We start from the raw sequence: 17051 nt of genomic DNA on the forward strand, positions 1-17051 counted from the left end.
AATTCATTCCTCATACCTTCGGAGTTTCCTTTTGTTGACATAGAAAATAGGTGCAGCAGTAGGCCGTTCGGCCCTTCAAGCTATCACCAACATTCAATATGATCATGGCTGATCATGCACTTCAGTACCCCATTACTGCATTCTCTCCATACCCCTTAATCCCTTTAGCCGTAAGGGCCACATCTAATTCCCTTTTGAATATATCTAACGAACTGGCCTCAACAACATTCTGTGGTAGAGAATTCCACATGCTCACAACTCTCTGAGTGAAGAAGTTTCTCCTCATCTCGGTCCTAAATGGCTTACCCCTTATCCTTAGACGGTGACCCCTGGTTCTGGACTTACCCAGCATTGGGAACATTTTTCCTACATCTAACCTGTCCAATCCCGTCAGAATTTTATGTTTCTATTTAGGACCCTAGTTTCGGTTTGTACGACTTCACTTTCCATTTTAATAAAGAATTCAATCATGTCATGGACACTCTTCCCTAAAAGACCCCACACAAGGAGACTGTTAATTAATCCCTTCTCATTACACAATACTCAATCTAGGATAGCCTGTTTCCTAGTAGGCGCCTCAACATACTGGTCTAAAAAACCATCTCGTACACACTCCCGGAATTCATCTTCCACAGTATTACTACTCATTTGGTTGGGCAAGTCTATAAGTAGATTAAAGTCACCTACGATTACTGTAGTAACTGTTATGTATTGTCCAGGTACATTTTATGTACAGTTACAATGGTGCGCCACAGAGGGCGCTGTGGTGGGAGACCTGAAAGTACCTGCGAGACAGAGTATAAAAGGCTGCCCACCACACCTGAGAGGCACTCTGGAGTTACACAATAAACGACTAAGGTCACAGCAGTTACTACAACACCAGACTGTGTAGAGTCAGTGATTTGAGTGCTACATACACCACAAATTGGCGACGAGGACACGGACGAGCTTCACGCAACCATGGCTACTCTGGGCTCGCGAAAGGACTTTACAGTGGGTAATGACTGGGACGCCTTTATGGAAAGGCTCGAGTACTACTTTATACCAAACGACCTGACGGGGAACACGATCGCACTGAGAGAGAAGCGTAAGTCGATATTGCTGTCCAGTTGTGGCGATGAGGTTTACTGTCCTGTCAGGGATTTGCTGGTACCCGCGAACACCAAGGACAGGTCATATGAGCAGCTGATTGAACTCATTCGTGACGAACAGAAACGATCAGGCACAAATTCTACCACCACTGCAGACCTGAGGGCCAGGATGTCACCAAATATGCTGTGGACATCAGGAGACTTGCGGCGCCGTGCGATTTTGGCACACACCTTGACGAGGCGTTGCGAGACGTGTTTGTTATGGGGATTGGCCATGAGGGTCTCCTTCACAAGCTGTTAGCCACTGAACCTACAGTCAGCCTGCAGCAAGCTATCAACATCAGCCGGGCATATATGACCTCAACTTGCAGCACTAAGCAGATGATCCACACGGTCTCGAACCCGGCAGGTGCTATCCACAGGATAGCGCCCATCACGGACAAAACTGCAGTACGTGACTCTGCCCAGGGCAGAGAGCACGGACCTCAGGGTCCTGGAACTCAAGAGTTCGCTGAGGTGGGCTAATCGAGTAGCACCATGCTGGCACTGCGGAGGAAGCCATGCGGCTCACCGGTGCAGGTTTGTGGAGTATACGTGCAAAACCTGCCACACGAAAGGCCACCTTCAGTGTATGTGCCAAAGAACCACGACTCACTGTGTGGCTGAGGAGATGGTAGATGATCCACTATCCAGCGAGGAGCAGGTAGAAGAAGATGAAGCGTTTGGACTGTATACTTGTACCAACGATTCGGCCCCAGTGATTATGGAAGTCAAGATTAATGGAGTCCCAGTGAGTATGGAAGTGGACACTCGGTCGGGTCAGTCACTGATGAGTCGGGAAACTTTTGAGAAACTGTGGATCAGCCCAGCGGCACGACCCAAGCTGGTCCCGGTCACGGCGAAGCTACGTACCTACACCAAGGAGCTGATACCTGTTCTTGGCAGAGCGGATGTGCAGGTATGTCACGGTGGCGAGACGCACGGTTTACCTTTGTGGATCAATGCAGGCGATGGGCCGACGCTACTCGGCAGGAGATGGATGGGGAAGGTCCGTGGGAGCTGGGAAGACTTCATTCCTTCACAGACCGCTGTTCCCCACGTTCACAGGCAGAGCAGGCCTCCTCCAAAGGAACTGGCGACCGACCTCTGCCCCGCTCACGCTGCCAACGGACAGCGGGGCCACCCGGCACCCGGCCGGCCGTCACATCACCGGCCGATAGTTGGCTCTCTTGCACCCCCGCAGGGCCGAAGGAACCGGGGAAAGGACCCGGACCTGGACCCGGGGCCTTCGGGTGGTGCCGCTCTGTGGCCGTGGCCTGCAGGGTCTCCTGTTCAGCAGCCCGGGAGAAGGTGCAGGATGTAGGCGCTGTGGGATGTTCTGAGCCAGTCGAGACAAAAGGTTACATGGGCCATACTTGGTGCTTGCTCTGTCAACAAGTGTGCGCTGCATTTCGTCAGGAAGATAAAGACTCACTGGGCCGAGCCCGCCACAGAGTACTGGACGAGCAACCTAGAACTGGTGATGATAAAGTAATGACCTTGCTGAAGAAGTTAAGATGGCGGCGAGCCTCGTGGCAGCAGAGTTGTGCAGAGAGAGAGGCAGGACCAGCACAGCACCGAAAATGGCGGCCCCCCCTGCGGAAACATCGTGGAAAAACAAGATGGCGTCTTAAAAGAGAAATGTACCCGGGAGCCTTACAACGTTGGCGGTCCCCACCAAGAGACTTTTGTAAGAGCAAGAGTGAGTCAAAATGATTAATGTGATTTGTATGATGACGTGATTTATGACAAGAGTTAATATTTTGATGCTGAAATGACTACTGTGTTTAAAATTATTGATATGATCGACAAAAAGAGTTAGTATCACAATGCTCAAGTAAAAGGGTTAATAGATCTGTGACTAACATGACTAATGGATTAATGCGATTTACGATTTCATGTGATTCATGTAATGGTTCAGCGGCTGTAGATGAGCCGCAAAGGTGACTACTTTCTGAGAACAGAGGCAACGCACTAGTTGCGATACCCTGTCTCAGCTCAGCCCACTACCTCGGGCAAAAAGGGGCAGTCTGCCGCCACCATACGTCACCCAGTGGAGCGGGGATTAAATAACTGCTCAGTGTACCTGCAACCTTTTGATGTAACTCTTCAAAGCATCCATAGGTACTGCACAAATGTACTGCACAAATGTACTGTCTAGGTATACCTGCTTTCTGCTGGAGATTATGCTTGTGTACTTCATCACCCATGTAAGGTCTGCAAATACCACATGCTTGCACCGGTTCGCAAGCATCATCTCTACATGGGGGGAGAAGAGGGAAATGGATGGTCATGGACTGACAGACACAAATCAACCAGGACGAACAAGGCCGAGTTTACCGGCAATGTGCTTGTGGAACTGCCGGCGGGGAGTGAGATGTTATGTATTGTCCTGGTACATTTTATGTATAGTTACAATGATGTGCCACAGAGGGCACTGTGGTGGGAGAGCCGAAAGTACCTGCAAGACAGAGTATAAAAGGCTGCCCACCACACCTGAGAGGCACTTTGGAGTTACACAATAAACGACTAAGGTCGCAGCAGTTACTACAACACCAGACTGTGTAGAGTCAGTGATTTGAGTGCTGCATACACCACAGTAACCTTGTTACATGCTTCTCTAATTTCCTCTTTGATGCCGTCCCCTACATTACCATTACTGTTTGGACGCCAATAGACAACTCCCACCAATGTTTTAGAAAGATAGAAACATAGAAATTTACAGCGCAGAAGGAGGCCATTTCGGCCCATCGTGTCCACGCTGGCCGACAAAGAGCTGCATAGCCCTTGGTCAGCAGCCCTAAAGGTTACATCTCAACCTATGAATGATGACGGAAAGGCAAAGAGCACCCAGCCCAACCAGTCCACCGCACACAACTGCGACACCCCTTACACTGAAACATTCTACACTCCATCCCAACCGGAGCCGTGTGATCTCCTGGGATAGGCAAAAACCAGATAAAAACCCAGGCCAATTTAGGCAGAATAAATCTGGGAAAATTCCTCTCCGACCCATCCAGGTGATCGAAACTACTCCAGGAGATCACCCTGGCCGTATTCTATTCCACGCAGTACTTACCATTATATCTGTGCCGTCCAACAATAGGTCATCCAGTCTAATCCCAATTACCAGCTCGAGGTCCGTAAACCTGCAGGTTACGGCACTTTAAGTGCCCATCCAACCATCTCTTAAAAGTGGTGAGGGTTTTTGCATCCACCACTCTTCCAGGCAGCAAGTTCCAGATCCACACAACCCTCTGCAGAAAGAAGCCCCCCGCCCACCTCAAATTCCCTCTAAACCTTCCACCAACCACATTAAAACTATGCCCCCTCGTAATAGACCCCTCCACCAATGGAAATAGGCCCTTACTATCCACTGTGTCCAGGCCCCTCAATATTTTGTACACCTCAATGAGGTCTCCTCTCAACCTTCTCTGTTCCAATGAGAAGAAACACAGCCTATCCAATCTGTCCTCATAATTAAGATTCTCCATTCCACGCAGCATCCTTGTAAATCTCCTGCATGCAGTACTCCAGCTGTGGCCGAAACAAAGTATGATAGAATTGAAGCATAAGTTCCCTGCTCTTATATTCTATGACTTGGCCAGTAAAGGAAAACACTTTGTATCAATCTTTACGGTAGCGGACACGAACAATATTCCAACAGTGGAAAGTCAAGGAGCTATAGCGGGGAGGAACTTAACACAATCACAATCACTAAGGAGGTGGTACTCAGTAAGATAATGGGACAAAAGGCAGACAAATCCCCTGGACCTGATGAATTGCATCCTAGGGTCATAAGAGAATTAGCGACAGGGATTGTGGATGCATTGGGTGTAATTTACCAAAATTCCCTGGATTCTGGGGATGTCCCAACAGATTGGAAAACTGCAAATGTAATGCCCCTATTTAAAAAAGGAGGCAGACAAAAAGCAGGAGAGTATAGACGAGTTAGCCTAACATCTATGGTTGGGAAAATGTTGGAGTCCATTATTAAAGAAGCAAGAACAGGACATTTGGAAAAGCAAAATTCGGTCAGGCAGAGTCAGCATGGATTTATGAAGGGCAAGTCATGTTTGAAAAATTTGCTGGAGTTCTTTGAGGATGTAATGAACAGGGTGGATAAAGGGGAACCAGTGGATGTTGTGTATTTGGACATCCAGAAAGCATTTGACAAGGTGCCACATAAAAGGTTACTGCACAAGATAAAAGTTCATGGGGTTGGGGGCAATATAATAGCATGGATAGAGGATTGGCTCCCAAACAGAAAACAGAGAGTCGGGATAAATGGTTTATTCTCGTGTTGGCAATCAGTAACTGGTGGTGTGCCGCAGGGATCAGTGCTGGGACGCCAACTATTTACAATCTATATTAACGACTTGGAAGAAGGGACCGAGTGTAACATAGCCAAGTTTGCTGACGATACAAAGATGGGAGGAAAAGCAATGTGTGAGGAGGACACATAAAATCTGCAAAAAGACATAGACAAGCTAAGTGAGTGGGCAAAAATTTGACAGATGGAGTATAATGTTGGAAAGTGTAAGGTCATGCACTTTGGCAGAAAAAACCAAAGAGCAGGTTATTATTTAAATGGAGAGAGAATGCAAAGTGCTGCAGTACAGCGGGGTCTTGGGGTACTTGTGCAAGAAACACAAAAGGTTAATCTGCAGGTCAAGCAAGTGATCAGGAAAGCCAATGGAATCTTGGCCTTTATTGCAAAGGGGATGGTATAAAAAAGCTGGGAAGTCCTGCTACAGTTATACAGGGTATTGGTGAGGCCACACCTGGAGTACTTAGTACAGTTTTGGTTTCCATATTTAAAAAAGGATAAGAACATAAAAATTAGGAACAGGAGTAGGCCATCTAGCCCCTCGAGCCTGCTCCGCCATTTAAAAAGATCATGGCTGATCTGGCCGTGGACTCAGTTCCGCTCCCCATAACCCTTATTGGAATTCCCTTATTGGTTAAAAATCTATCTATCTGTGATATGAATACATTCAATGAGCTAGCCTCAACTGCTTCCCTGGGCAGAGAATTCCACAGATTCACATCCGTCTTGGAGAAGAAATTCCTTCTCAACTCGGTTTTAAATTGGCTCCCCCGTATTTTGAGGCTGTGCCCCCTAGTTCTAGTCTCCCCGACCAGTGGAAACAACCTCTCTGCCTCTATCTTGTCTATCCCTTTCATTATTTTAAATTATTCTATAAGATCACCCCTCATCCTTCTGAACACCAACGAGTAAAAACCCAGTCTGCTCAATCTATCATCATAAGATAACCCCCTCATCTCCGGAATCAGCCTAGTGAATCGTCTCTGTATCCCCTCCAAGGCTAGTATATCCTTCCTTAAGTAAGGTGACCAAAATTGCACACAGTACTCCAGGTGCGGCCTCACCAATACCCTGTACAGTTACAGCAGAACCTCCCTGCTTTTGTACTCCATCTCTCTTGCAATGAAGGCCAACATTGCATTCGCCTTCCTGATTACCTGCTGCACCTGCAAACTAACTTTTTGGGATTCATGCACAAGGCAAACTCAAAAGAGTTTCATGCACAAGGCAACCCAGGTCCCTCTGCACCGCAGCATGTTGTAATTTCTCCCCATTCAAATAATATTCCCTTTTACTATTTTGTTTTCCAAGGTGGATGACTTCACATTTTCCGACATTATATTCCATCTGCCAAACCTTAGCCCATTCGCTTAACCTATCTAAATCTCTTTGCAGCCTCTCTGTGTCCTCTGCACAACCCGCTACCCCACTAATCTTTGTGTCATCTGCAAATTTTGTTACACTACCCTCTGTCCCCTCCTCCAGGTTATCTGTGTATATTGTAAACAGTTGTGGTCCCAGCACCGACCCCTGTGGCACATCACTAACCACCGATTTCCAACCTGAAAAAGACCCATTTATCCCGACTCTCTGCTTTCTGTTAGCCAGCCATTTCTTTATCCATGCTAATACATTTCCGCTGACTCCGCGTACCTTTACCTTCTGCAGTAACCTTTTGTGTGGCACCTTATCGAATGCCTTTTGGAAATCTAAATACACCACATCCATCGGTACACCTCTATCCACCATGCTCGTTATATCCTCAAAGAATTCTAGTAAATTAGTTAAACATGATTTCCCCTTCATGAATCCATGTTGCGACTGCTTGATTGCACTATTCCTATCTAGATGTCCCGCTATTTCTTCCTTAATGATAGCTTCAAGCATTTTCCCCACTACAGATGTTAAACTAACTGGCCTATAGTTACCTGCCTTTTGTCTGCCCCTTTTTTAAACAGAGGCGTTACATTAGCTGCTTTCCAATCCGCTGGCACCTCCCCAGAGTCCAGAGAATTTTGGTAGATTATAACGAATGCATCTGCTATAACTTCCGCCATCTCTTTGAATACCCTGGGAAGCATTTCATCAGGACCAGGGATTTGTCTACCTTGAGTCCCATTAGCCTGTCCAGCACCACCTCCCTAGTGATAGTGATTGTCTCAAGGTCCTCCCTTCCCACATTCCCGTGACCAGCAATTTTTGGCATAGTTTTTGTGTCTTCCACTGTGAAGACCGAAGCAAAATAATTGTTTAAGGTCTCAGCCATTTCCACATTTCCCATTCCTAAATCCCCCTTCTCATCTTCTAAAGGACCAACATTTACTTTAGTCACTCGTTTCCTTTTAATATATCGGTTAAAGTTTTTACTATCTGTTTTTATGTTTTGCGCAAGTTTACTTTCGTTATCTATCTTTCCTTTCTTTATTGCTTTCTTAGTCATACTTTGCTGTCGTTTAAAATTTTCCCAATCTTCTAGTTTCCCACTAACCTTGGCCACCTTATACGCATTGGTTTTTAATTTGATACTCTCCTTTATTTCCTTGATTATCCATGGCTGGTTATCCCTTCTCTTACCGCCCTTCTTTTTCACTGGAATATATTTTTGTTGAGCACTATGAAAGAGCTCCTTAAAAGTCCTCCACTGTTCCTCAATTGTGCCACCGTTTAGTCTATGTTCCCAGTCTACTTTAGCTAACTCGGCCCTCATCCCACTGTAGTCCCCTTTGTTTAAGCATAGTATGCTTGTTTGAGACACTACTTCCTCACCATCAATCTGTATTACAAATTCAACCATACTGTGATCACTCATTCCGAGAGCATCTTTTACTTAGAGATCGTTTATTATTCCTGTCTCATTACACAGGACCAAATCTAAGATAGCTTGCTCCCTTGTAGGTTCGGTAAAATACTGTTCTAAGAAACAATCCTGTATGCATTCTATGAATTCCTCCTCCAGGCTACCCCGTGCGATTTGATTTGACTAATCGATATGTCGGTGAAAATCCCCCATGATTATTGCCGTTCCTTTTTCACATTCCTCCATTATTCCCTTGTTTATTGTCCGCCCCACCGTGAAGTTATTATTTGGGGGCCTATAATCTACGCCCACCAGTGACGTTTTCCCCTCACTATCTCTAATCTCCACCCACAATGATTCAACATTTTGTTCATTCGAGTCAATATCATCTCTCACTGACATCTCGCTGACATCATCCTTTATTAACAGAGCTACCCCACCTCCTTTCCCTTCTTGTCTATTTTTCCGAATTGTCAGATACCCCTGTATGTTTAATTCCCAGTCTTGGCCACCCTGCAACCACGTTTCTGTAATGGCCACCAAATCATACCCATTTGTCATGATTTGTGCCGTCAACTCATTTACTTTATTTCGAATGCTGCGTGTGTTTAGGTAGAGTGTTTTAATACTAGCTTTTAAACAATGATTTTTAGTTTTGACCCCTCCTGCAGCCCCTTTATATTCATACATATTGTCCCTTCCTATCACCTTGTGGTTTACACTTACCCCAGTGCTACTCTGCTCTGTTGCCACCTGCCTTTTGTATTCTTTCCTGGGGTCCTTTTCATCTGCGCTCTCACCCACTCTAACTAGCTCAGAGCCCTCTCCTGGGTTCCGAATACTCCTCGCATTGAGGCACTGAGCTTTCAGGCTTGCCTTTTTATGACACTTTGACCCTTTAGAATTTTGCTGTTCATTGGCCCTTTTTATTTTTGGCCTTGGGTTTCTCTGCCCTCCACCTTTACTCATCTCCTTTCTGTCCTTTGCTTCTGTCTCCATTTTGTATCCCTCTGTCTCCCTGTATTGGTTCCCATCCCCCTGCCATATTAGTTTAACTCCTCCCCAACAGCACTAGCAAACACTCCCCCTTGGACATTGTTTCCGGTCCTGCCCAAGTGCAGACCGTCCGGTTTGTACTGGTCCCACCTCCCCCAGAAGCGGTTCCAATGCCCCAGGAATTTGAATCCCTCCCTGCTGCACCACTGCTCAAGCCACGTATTCATCTGCGCTATCCTGCGATTCCTACTCTGACTAGCACGTGGCACTGGTAGCAATTCCGAGATTACTACTTTTGAGGTCCTACTTTTTAATTTAGCTCCCCGCTCCTTAAATTCGTCTCGTAGGACCTCATCCCTTTTTTTACCTATGTCGTTGGTACCAATGTGCACCACGACAACTGGCTGTTCTCCCTCCCTTTTCAGAATGTCCTGCACCCGCTCCGAGACATCCTTGACCCTTGCACCAGGGAGGCAACATACCATCCTGGAGTCTCGGTTGCGGCAGCAGAAACGCCTATCTATTCCCCTTACAATTGAATCCCCTTGCTTTGGAGGCAGTTCAGAGAAGGTTCACAAGAATGATTCTGGAGATGAGGGGGTTGTCTTATGAGGAAAGGTTGATCAAGTAGGTTGGGCCTCTACTCATTGGAATTCAGAAGAATGAGAGGTGATCTTATCGAAACATATTAGATTATGAGGGGGCTCGACAAGGTGGATGCCGAGAAGATGTTTCATAAGAACATAAGAATTAGGAACAGGAGTAGGCCATCTAGGCCCTCGAGCCTGCTCCGACATTCAACAAGATCATAGCTGATCTGGCCGTGGACTCAGCTCCACTTACCCACCCGCTCCCCATAACCGTTAATTCCCTTATTGGTTAAAAATCTATCTATCTGTGATTTGAATACATTCAATGAGCTAGCCTCAACTGCTTCCTTGGGCAGAGAATTCCACAGATTCACAACCCTCTGGGAGGAGAAATTCCTTCTCAACTCGGTTTTAAATTGGCTCCCCCGTATTTTGAGGCTGTGCCCCCTAATTCTAGTCTCCCCGACCAGTGGAAACAACCTCCCTGCCTCTATCTTGTCTATCCCTTTCATTATTTTAAATGTTTCTATAAGATCACCCCTCGTCCTTCTGAACTCTAACGAGTAAAGACCAAGTCTACTCAATCTATCATCATAAGGTAACCCCCTCATCTCCGGTATCAGCCTATTGAATCGTCTCTGTACCACCTCCAAGACTAGTATATCCTTCCTGAAGTAAGGTGACCAAAACTGCACACAGTACTCCAGGTGCGGCCTCACCAATACCCTGTACAGTTGCAGCAGAACCTCCCTGCTTTTGTACTCCATCCCTCTCGCAATGAAAGCCAACATTCCATTCGCCTTCCTGATTACCTGCTGCACCTGCAAACTAACTTTTTGGGATTCATGCACAAGGTATTTCTTCCGCCAGCAGCGCGACCTCAATTATGACACGCAGCTCCTGTTTGTGAACTTGGGGGGTGCCAGGACCGCCCTCCGGGAGCTGCCTGTCTTTTACAGGGAACTCATCAGGGTCAGGAACAAAGTCTCCACCAAGCGCAGCTCTCCGCTGGCTGGAGTGGCGGCCGTCCTGCAGGAGCCGCTGCTCGGGAATCCGTACCTCCACGACCAAGGTTTTATGTGGCGGTCGGAAGAGAGGGCTGTGGCTGGTGAGGTGACCAGGGTCAGGGACCTGCTCGATGGCGGAGGAGCGGGCTGGATGGCGCCAGACACGCTGGCGCGGCGCCTAAATTCTGCCAACGTCCGCCACGCGGCCGATGCCATCGAGTCACTAAAAACAGCTCTGGGCCCTGACTCCGTTAGGTGCATCGAGGAGGCTCAAGCACGTGGGGAGATCCCGTCCGAACTGACCCCCGTCCGGACGGAATTCCTCATCGGCGCCAAACCCCGGAACCTCCCTCGGGGGCCGGCGCCTCACAACTTGAGCCGCCTCGGGGAAATCCCCTCCGTGCCTTTCAGTTCCGCGCGGAGGGGTTTCCTGTACGGGCTGCTCCTGCACACTCTCAACTTTGCCATCCTCGCCGGCCGTCCGGACACGCCATGGCGTACCATCTTGCCATCCGGAGGAGGCGGGGGTCCCCGATGGAGGGCACTCTACGCAGGGGTCCTCCCACTATTCATCGGGAACTTGGCCTGGAGGGTGGTGCACGGAGCAGTGCCGTGCAATAAATTTTTAAGCCGGTTCACGGACTCCCAGGCCGCCTGCAATTTCTGCGGTCTGGAGGAGTCCGTGTTCCATGTTTTTATTGAGTGCACAAGGTTGCAGCCCCTGTTCCATTATTTGAAGGGGCTGCTCCTGAAATTCTGGCTGCACTTCAGTCCCAATCTCCTGATCTTTGGGCACCCTGTGCGGAGGGGAGCGGGTAGGTCCGAAGGCCTCCTCGTAGGACTGCTCCTGGGCACGGCCAAGGGTGCCATCAGCCGGTCCAGGCAGCGGGCGGTCGAGGGGGTCATTCAACCTGACTGCCTGCCTCTCTTCCGCTCTTACATCCGGTCCAGGGTGTCCTTGGAGATGGAGCACGCGGTGTCCACCGGTACACTCGCGGCCTTCCGCGAGAGGTGGGCACCGGAGGGACTGGAGTGCATCATCACGCCCGGCAACCAAATTTTAATTTGATTTTATGTTTTAAAGTTTAATTTGTTTTAATTGCCGGTGCTTTTAGTGTCCCCTTCCCTTTTATAGGGGGCACCGGAAAAAATTTGATTTTAGCGCCCCAAAAAAAAAAGAAAAAAAGGGGCCTTGTAAATGTCTGGTGTGTCACCCAGGTCGGGTGGCACGGTTTAATGTTTTATGTTTTTGCAGGTGAACTCCAAAAAGAGTTTCATGCACAAGGACCCCAAGGTCCCTCTGCACCGCAGCATGTTGTAATTTCTCCCCATTCAAAGAATATTCCCTTTTACTGTTTTGTTTTCCAAGGTGGATGACTTCACATTTTCCAACATTGTATTCCATCTGCCAAACCTCAGCCCATTCGCTTAACCTATCTAAATCTCTTTGCGGCCTCTCTGTGTCCTCTGCACAACCCGCTTTCCCACCAATCTTTGTGTCATCTGCAAATTTTGTTATACTACACTCTGTCCCCTCTTCCAGGTCATTTATGTATATTGTAAACAGTTGTGGTCCCAGCACCAACCCCTGTGGCACACCACTAACCACCGACTTCCAACCCGAAAAGGACCCATTTATCCCGACTCTCTGCTTTCTGTTAGCCAGCCAATTCTCGATCCATGCTAATACATTTCCTCTGACTCTGCGTACCTTTCTCTTCTGCAGTAACCTTTTATGTGGCACCTTATCGAATGCCTTTTGGAAATGTAAATACACCACATCCATCGGTACACCTCGATCCACCATGCTCATTATATCCTCAATTAATTCCAGTAAATTAGTTAAACATGATTTCCCCTTCATGAATTCATGTTGCGTCTGCTTGATTGCACTATTCCTATCGAGATGTCCCGCTATTTCTTCCTTAATGATAGCTTCAAGCAATTTCCACTGATCGGGGAGACTAGAACTCGAGGGCAAAATCTTAGAATAAGGGGACACCCATTTAAACTGGTTGAGGAGAAATTTCTTCTCTCAGGGGATTGTGGATCTGTGGAACTCACTGCCTCAGAGAGCTGTGGAAGCTGAGATATTGAATAAATTTAAGACAGAAATAGACAGTTTTTTGAACGATAAGAGAATAAAGGGTTATGGGGAGCGGGCAGGGAGGTGGCTCTGAGTCCATGATCGGATCAGCCATGATCGTATTGAATGGCGGAGCAGGCTCGACGGGCCGTATGGTATACTCCTGCTCCTATTTCTTATGTTTTTATGTTCTTATGCCTTCTTAACCACCTTATCCACATGGCCTGCTACTTTCAGTGATCTGTGGACAAGCACTCCAAGGTTCCTTTGTTCATCTACACTATTAAGTGGCCTATCGTTTAATGTGTATACACTTTCCATATTAGCCTTCCAAAGTGCATCACCTCACACTTCTCTGAATTAAATTCCATTTGCGACTGCTCTGCCCACCTGACCAGTAGATTGATATCCTCCTGCAGCCCATGACTTTCCTCTTCATTATCAACCACACAGCCAATTTTAATGTTGTCTGCAAACTTCTTAATCATACTCCCTATATTCAAATCTAATCATTGATATATACCACAAAAAGCAAGGGACCCAGTACTGAGCCCTGCGGAACCCCACTGGAAACATCTTTCCAGTTACAAAAACATCCATCAACCATTACACTTTGCTTCCTACCTCCAAGCCTATTTTGGATCCAACTTGCCACTTTGACCTGGATTCCATGGACTTTAACCTTCATGACCAGTCTATCATGTGGGACCTTATCAAAGGCTCTGCAAGTTCTATATACACTACATCATACACAATGCCCTTATTGAACCTCTTGGTTACCTCCTCAAAAAATTCAATCAGGTTAGTCAAACACGATCCTTCCTTAACAAATCCATGCTGATTGTTCCGAATGAATCCTTGCCTTTCCAAATGCAGATTTATCCTGTCTTCCAGGACTTTTTCCAATAATTTTCCCACCATTGAGGTTAGGCTGACAGGGCTGTAATCACTCAGCCTATCCCTTTCTCACTTCGTAAACAAGGGTATCACATTAGCAGTCCTCCAATCTACTGGCACCATGCCCAAATCTGAAAAGGACTGGAAAATGATGGTCAAGGCCTCTGCTATTTCCTCTTTTACTTCGCTCAACAGCCTGGGATGCATTTCATCGAAGTCTGGGGACTTATCTGCTTTCAAAGCTGCTCACCCCTTTAATACTTCATCTCTCACTATATTTATTTCATCCAGAATATCACAGTCCTCCTTGATAGCAGTATCTGCATTACCCCTTTCCTTTGTGAAAACAGATGCAAAATATTTGTTAAGAACCTTATCAACATCTTCCACTTCCACACAAAGATTACCCTCATGGTCTCTAATAGGCCCTACCCTTTCTTTCATTACCCTATTACTATATGAGTCTTCAGCACCTCAAAATAATGGGCAAAGTGCTTCAGCACTAACACAAATGGTTCAGTAAGCCCGGGAATGGGCACACAGGGTCTCACACGCAGCACTCCAGCTTTGTACAGGGGGTCAACACTGCAAGACAGGCCCTCTACCCACAGGGGCCAGGAGGCCTTCCAGGAGGAATGATGTGAGACCAGATCACCGAGGCCGTCACTATATCGCCCACCCCCCTCCCCCATCCCCCACCACCCGGCTTCAGTGCCCAAAGAAGGTTCGTGGCCTCAGACCACCGGTCATGGTCAGTGAATGCATCTTCAAAATAGATGCAAATGGATACAAATGGGTGTGATCTGATAGCCATTACAGTGACGTGGTTGCAAGGTGACCAAGACTGGGAACTAAATATTAGGGGTATTTGACAATCTGGAAGAACAGACAGAAAGGAAAAGGAGATGTGATAGCTCTGTTGAAAAAGGATGGAATCGCTGCAATTGTGAGAAACGATATTGACTCAAATGATCAGCAAGTTGAAACAGTTTGGGTGGAGATAAGGAATAATAAGGGGAAAAAGTCACTGGTGGGCATAGTCTATAGGCCCCCTAACCGTAGCAACTCTGTTGATCGGAGCATAAACCACGAAATAGTGGGGGCTTGTAAAAAGGGAACAGCAATAATCATGGGTAATTTAAACCTCCATATTGATTGGACAAATGAAATTGGTCAGGGTAGCCTTGAGGAAGAGTTCATAGAGTGCATAAGGGACGGGTTCCTTGAGCAGTATGTAACAGAACCAACCAGGGGGCAGGCTATCTTAGATCTGGTCCTGTGTAATGAGACAGGATTGATAAATAATCTCCGAGGAAAGGTTGGTTAAATTTCAAATTCAGATAGAGGGCGAGAAATTTGGATCTCAAACCAGCGTACTAAGCTTAAATAAAGGAGACTATAAAGGTATGAGGGCAAAGTTGGCTAAAGTGGACTGGGAAAATATATTAAAGTGTCGGACTGTTGATGAACAGTGGCGTACATTTAAGGAGATATTTCACAACTCTGAAGAAAAATATATTCCAGTGAGGAGGAAAGGGTGTCAAAGAAAAGATAGCCATCCGTGGCTAATTAAAGAAATAAAGGACAGTATCCAATTAAAAACAAGGGCATACAAAGTAGCCAAAACCAGTGGGAGGTGAGAAGATTGGGAAGCTTTTAAAAGCCAGCAAAGAATGACTAAAAAAATGATTAAGAAAGGGAAGATAGTCGAAAGTAAACTAGCACAAAATATAAAAAGAGATAGCAAGAGTTTCTACAGGTAAATAAAAAGGAAAAGAGTGGTTTAAGAAAATGTTGGTCCCTTAGAGGATGAGACCAGGGAATTAGGGATGGAGAACACGGAGATGGCAGAAACACTGAACAAATATTTAGTGTCAGTCTTTACGATAGAGGATACTAACAATATCCCAACAGTGGATTGTCAAAGGGCTATAGAGGGGGAGGAACTTAACACAATCGCAATCACTAAGGAGGCGGTACTCAGTAAGATAATGGGACTAAAGGCGGATAAATCCGCTGGACACTGTCATGTATTTCACCATCTTGCAATGACAATATTATGTAACTGTAACTCATGCACACTGTACCTGTACCCCTGAAATGCACACCCTGACCACAGGGGGCGAGCTTGCCGGAGACACTCCTCACCTGAGTTTCCAGCTCTCAAAGGGAAGGTCCCATCCAGGGTCAGCACTCTTTGGTCCTGGGAATAAAGTGAAGGTCACAGAATGACCGTGTCTGATATATACATGCTTCATGTGAGTTTGTAACAAGGTGCAGAGACACTACATCTGGCGACGAGAAACGGGAATCACCGAACCACGGGGATGGCCACCGGTGGCACAGAGGAACGCGACTGTGTGGGGGAGGACTGGGACGACTTTGTGGAAAGACTCCAGCCGAGCTTTGTCACAAAGGACTGGCTGGAAGAGACAGCGGCTGACAAGCGGAGGGAGCATCGACTGACCAGCTGTGGTGCACAGACGTATGCGCTGATAAAAGACCTGCTCGCACCCCAAAAGCCAGTGGACAAGTCTTTCGAAGAGCTCAGCCAGCTGATCAGTGAGCATCTCAAGCCGGCAAGTAGCGGACACATGGCCTGGCACCGGATCTACTCTCACCGGCGTCTGGAGGGTCAAAACGTCTCGGACTTGGTGGCGGAACTGCGGCGTTTGGCCAGTCTCTGTAAGTTCTCCGATGCCTGCAGGGGGGAGATATTAAGGGACTTTTACATTGAGGGCATTAATCATGCTGGCATTTTCAGGAAGCTTATAAAGACCAAGGACCTGACATTAGAAGGGACAGCGTTGATAGCTCAGACCTTTATGGCAGGGGAAGAGGAGACCAAGCTAATTTACGCATGCAGCCCTGGTTTTAACGTTGCGATGAACCAGGGAGTTAATATTGTAAAGTGATACAGAACCCAGAACACAGAACCGCAGGCAGGCAAGGGCAATTCGACACCACCCAGGCAGACAGGCAAGGGAAATTCAACACTGCCCAGGCAGCAACAAGCTCCAGGGTGGGCCCACAACAGGGACAATGGAAAGGGGATCGGCAATTCATGCCATCACGAGGAACAATGCATCCCATGATGGGACCATTCAGAGTGCTTTGAAACAGCTAAACGGGCCATCAGAGAGGAATGCCTGGGAATAGTCCTTTTGTTAACAGCAATAACACACTGCCAAAAGCTGCAGGTTCCAGCTTTACACCTG

This window comes from Pristiophorus japonicus, chromosome 17 (genome assembly GCF_044704955.1).
Source record: "Pristiophorus japonicus isolate sPriJap1 chromosome 17, sPriJap1.hap1, whole genome shotgun sequence".
In the NCBI taxonomy this organism is placed as follows: Eukaryota; Metazoa; Chordata; class Chondrichthyes; family Pristiophoridae; genus Pristiophorus; species Pristiophorus japonicus.